Below are 5,353 nucleotides of genomic sequence, written 5' to 3' on the forward strand. Positions count from 1 at the left end.
GCTCAAAGCTACACAATGGATTATCTGTAATCTGCCCACCACGGGTATCAAAACAAAATTTTTAGCATTATAAGCCCACAGCGTTACCGCTAAACAACAGGGAAGCCGTAGAGTTGATTGGATAAGATTAAAATGAATTTTTGTTAGTAAGACAAAATAAGAAATACATTAACAATATTTATAGATGTTAAACATTTTCACAGCGATGGTTCTCTTGGGGAGGATGGGTGAATTTATTTTGGATTCTACTAATCACAATCCACTAAGCAGGCTTATTATTTTATATTGTCTCTCGATATCTTTATCTTCAGCTCAGATCAATATTTAGTATGGATGGTTTTCTTTAAAAGTGGAGGGTAAAAGCTTCACCCTGTTGATAATATCACACTCAAAGATGCTGTAGATGAGTCTTTATTTTTGTTGAGTCACTGTGTAAAGTAAAAAATGATAGATTAATTGTCTCAGAATCTTTTGGCTTTCAATTTCCGACTCGCACGTGTGCATGATCTGTTTCACACGTGGCACAGATCCCAAAGTTCTACCGCAGTGCTGATGAAGTTGGATGGTGTTTTGTTTCTTTACTTAAGTTATTTTCCAGCTGTAACGTTTATTAAGAGAATAGATGACTTTGTTTTAAGAAATGTTACGATTTGCAAGACTTGTAAAGCAAGAAGAACAGAACTCATCACACATATTAAAATCTAAGATCCACAGATCAGTGTAAAAATACATTGTTTTCTTGTAAAAACAAAACAGAAACTATGCAATCATGATCTTTATTTTTATTTAAGTGATCTATATCTTTTAGTTTGTCTTTTTTTTTTACTTAACGTCTTCATATAGATATGAAGTAAAACTAAGTTATATTTTATTTAAGAATTGTTTTTCAGAAACTTCAGATAATACTACAAAAACTAATTTAGTGTAAAAATCATATAATGAAAGTTTAACATAAAATCATTTTCTCTTCCTTTAATACAACTGGATATTCTATACAAAATTATACGAGTATTCCTTTGCAATATATTACAATACAAGACGATTTAGGTTTTATATATACAATTCCCTGTGATAAAAATGAAAGGCAACAAAGTAGTGTAATGTACAGGATGGCACAGAAATGACATATCATAAATGCAATGTACAGGATTGCACAGAAATGACATATCATAAATGCAATGTATAAGGTGGCCCAGAAATGACATGTCACAGGTGCAATGTACAGTGTGGCACAGAAATTACATGTCATAAATGCAATGTACAGGATGGCACAGAAATGACATATCATAAATTCAATGTACAGGATGGCACAGAAATGACATGTCATAGATGCAATGTACGGTGTGGCACAGAAATGACATGTCATAAATACAATGTACAGTGTGGCACAGAAATGGCATGTCATAGATGCAATGTATAAGGTGGCCCAGAAATGACATGTCATAGATGCAATGCACAGCGTGGCACACAAATGACATAAATATCAGGTATTAACCTAGTACAGAAATCAGAAACTGGGTGTGCATCAAAATATCTAGGTTACTAAATTTTCTTACTTCAGGAAATGTTCAAAGTGGAGGAGCAAAATATGACAGATATCTTTACATAATTCCGAGGATTTTATTTTTAACAAGTTAAAAATAGATATTTACATGCATTCTTTCACGAAGCCTGGCAAGTAAGTGTTGTTTTCCATGTATTTGTTTCATTTTTAGATATTTAAAGCACGAATTTGCATTTTTACCTTAAATTAGTATATTTCTACATAGTGAACTATTATGAAAATTATGTATTTAATGGTAATAAATAGGGTTTGTTGAAAAGTTGGAAAGCATAATTGTTCATTTAATTTGGACCTGCTGAACAACATTGACGTACACACCCTTTTTTATTTAAGAGAAAACTACATAAAGTTCTTCACAAACCCAAAAATGAATAAAAGTCAGATTTCGACTGTGTTTATTTGTGGTTGTGCAAAGGTTGAAAACTATAGGTTTTATATAAATTTACACCTTCGGAGAAAGGCTTCAAAAATAATAGAAAAAAGTCTTGTTTCCCTTATCTTCAAGGTTACATGTTCACACCATTGCATTATAGGTAAAACATTTACTATGTACTTCTTCATGAATAGTATTTATTTGAATGAAGTTGCCACGTGTAATATATTCAAAAGATCTACTAACTCCATTTTGATGTTTCTTAGATCCAAATGCTCCACATCCAAAAACTATATTTTTTCATTTAATATGCAGGGTTCCACAATCTTTTATGGACTGGCAGATGATGTTCTCTATAAAAATGAACTTTATTTAAAATGTTTATTTATATTTCATAACCAAGTGAGGAGAGTAACATATCTAGTTTATATTTTATGTCTGCCTGTTAAATATATAAGATATGAAAAGAATTACTCTATCTCCTTGTTTCATATCTAAACTGAATATGCAATTTACACCATTGTAAACTGATATGAGTCACTTGTCCAGATTTCTGTAATATATATAGTACTCAAGTTCAGCCTAATTACAGTACTCTGATATGATCACTGAACCTTGCACTAGCTACCAGTTGTGCATTGTGCAACTGTGAACAGCTCGTAGCTTCAAGTCAGTACCCACAGTATAGACTTAAGCACTGCTACTTCTAATGTGTGGAAACAATAAGTTCGATGTAAAAAACTTCAGAAAATATATATATATATAAAGAATTATAAACCAACTTATATCAACACAATAATATTGCATAGTTGATTATTTGTGTGTAAAAGCATATATTCTTATCAAAGTACTTGCTAAAATAACTGCTATATAAAACCCTATCGAGTGATAATGCACATATTAACGTAATTTAGGTAATGAAATTACAAAATAATTAATTTTTGTTCATTCAGTGACACATTTGGCAAATTAATGGCATTTGTTTGGGGGTGTTACATACATTCAACGTGTAGAATAAACGTATCTTGTAAATTACAGATACCAAAGTAATGGGATTTGTTTGGGTGTTACATACATTCAACGTGTAAAATAAACGTATCTTGTAAATTACAGGTACCAAATTAATAGGATTTGTTTGGGTGTTACATACATTCAACGTGTAAAATAAACGTATCTTGTAAATTACAGGTACCAAATTAATAGGATTTGTTTGGGTGTTACATACATTCAACGTGTAAAATAAACGTATCTTGTAAATTACAGGTACCAAGCCAAGAGTAAATGAAAATAAGAGCGATATAGAAGGCAAATAAAGTTTGGTAACCCAAATATTTCAGGTTCAGAATATTCCAATTCCCAAAATATAATACGTTATCGGCTTTTGCCCAGAAATGCTCCTACCTCCATTTTCTAGCCCCCTTTCCTTATCTCTGTACTAGACTATATCTTCTATAGAGAAAAATCCCATGAAAATATATTTGATTACCTCAACGTGTAAACCATTTATCTAAGCTCCTCTTCCAAGGGTCGAGTCGATCAAATATGTAATGAGTCTATTCAATGAAATTTCACTTATATTAACACGAGTTACATATTCAAGTGCACATTTAATTCTGAACTTTGCAGTCAATGAAGTGCTCTTGAGTTGCACATGTTCCACCCTCTAATGGCAAATTTAAGAGGGAAAACGTGGATTGTGTGTGTGTGTCTATACGAGAAACGAAACAATTACGCTACAAAAGCTTGGTTTTGTAACTCTGGGGAGGTGGATAACCTTGTTTTATGGTTTTGTAACTCTGGGGAGGTGGATAAACTTCTTTTATTTTATATAGATGTATGCAAGAGATTATGCATATCTTATTGTAACAACTTATTGTTCAAAGTTCTCACGAAAACAAGTTTTAACACAGAGCTGTTTGACTTGGAAAGATTCTATCTGAACTGAGCTGAAAGGGGCTCACTCGTGAGTCACCCCCCTCTTCCCCAAGAATAATAATTATATTCTATATCATTATTGTTTGTGAAAATTAGAGAGTAAAAACACGTTTTCAAGGTTACCGGCAAAAACTCTGCAAGCCAGTGGTTAGCTAACAAAATGTAATAAACTATTACTGTTTTTGTGCGTCTTTGATGACATATTTACGCTATTCGTTGACACATGTTTTTTTTTTTTTTCACAGGTCATCAGCCTCAAAAATTCACATCACAGCTTTTTATCCCCTTCATTTTGACTTTTGGTTTCTCAGAATTTTTTACCATAAATGGTCATAGTGATAACCTTTGACCTCAAGCGACTATTTTTTATAGTGTAAAACAGTTTAAAGTTTCATGTTTATAGCGTTGTCGCTCACATGCTGCTTCCATTAAAATTCCATCAGGTTACCAAGAATTATACATTTACTTTTTGTATAACGTGAGGATGGCTTACAATGGAGAGAACAAAATACGGAGTTTTTTTTTTTATATTAAATTTGCTTACAACACCTGCAGATTAGTGTCCGCAAGTGGTGGCAAACTTCGGCAGTGCGACCGCCCACTAATAGGGTGTGCTCGCGCTCTTTTCTAGACCTCCCTAGTTCTGGTGTACAGCTCAAGTGGATGGGTTGGTCAGAAGGCCCAACGTCGTGTTGTTTACTTTTCGTCGCCTTCGATTATAATACTCACAAAAGAGACGATTTTCTGAACCACAAAACATGTATTCCCGCGGAGATTGACCGACTGCTGAGATCACATGCAGCAGTAAACCTGCTTTGTTCTCGCGTGTCATTTCCCGCCATCCCTGTCAAAAACGATGAATTAAATCTGAACAAAGAAGCCAAAAGGCGAAGAAAATTGAGCCACTCGTGCAAGTCTCACGTGCAGCTGATGAACGAGACAATCCAGACAGCCTGGCGCACATGCCCCCTTAACGACCACTGATGGAGAGTCCCAATACCACTATGTTTCACTTCAAGTAAAATGTTTCCCCCTCTCTCTTTTTTCTTTAATACGATATTAAAACTTCTAACAATTCAGGTAGTAAGATATAGCTAGGTTTAAGAAGTTCTCATGAAATTGATATATAATAATGAAAATATTGTGTTCGCGCATATAGCTCAAAATTCAAAAACGTTTCAATCCAAACAAGATTGACCATACTTGTGTATTTAAATAAAAATGGTTTACATATTTAAGAGATGTTTCTTCATCATGCTAAATGACGAATGACGTTTTGGTAGAAAATATTCTGGCTTGTTTTTTTTATTAGATAAACAGTATTTAATAACACAGTGTTATGAAGTTGAGTATAAGGTAACATCAGTTAAAGTTGAGAGAGTGTGAGAAAGCGGAGGGCCTTTGGTCATTCTCTTAGGAATTAGGGGATTGCAGGTTTCTAAGTAATTAGAGAACGACTGGAGCGAGTAGCAACAGCCTTT

General features: G+C 33.5%; 1 protein-coding gene across 1 annotated transcript in view; it reads left to right on the forward strand.

Annotated features, from left to right (window-relative positions):
- LOC106470258 (forkhead box C1-A-like) overlaps positions 1 to 5,018 on the forward strand; it is a 29,610-nt gene extending 24,592 nt beyond the window's left edge. Inside the window, exon 2 of the mRNA XM_022398860.1 lies at positions 4,118 to 5,018. The gene's annotated coding sequence lies outside the window, so the exon portion shown is untranslated. The remainder of the gene's footprint in view (positions 1 to 4,117) is intronic.
- The last annotated feature ends 335 nt before the right edge of the window (positions 5,019 to 5,353 follow it).

The sequence above is a fragment of the Limulus polyphemus genome, unplaced genomic scaffold (assembly GCF_000517525.1).
Source record: "Limulus polyphemus unplaced genomic scaffold, Limulus_polyphemus-2.1.2 Scaffold3910, whole genome shotgun sequence".
In the NCBI taxonomy this organism is placed as follows: domain Eukaryota; kingdom Metazoa; phylum Arthropoda; class Merostomata; order Xiphosura; family Limulidae; genus Limulus; species Limulus polyphemus.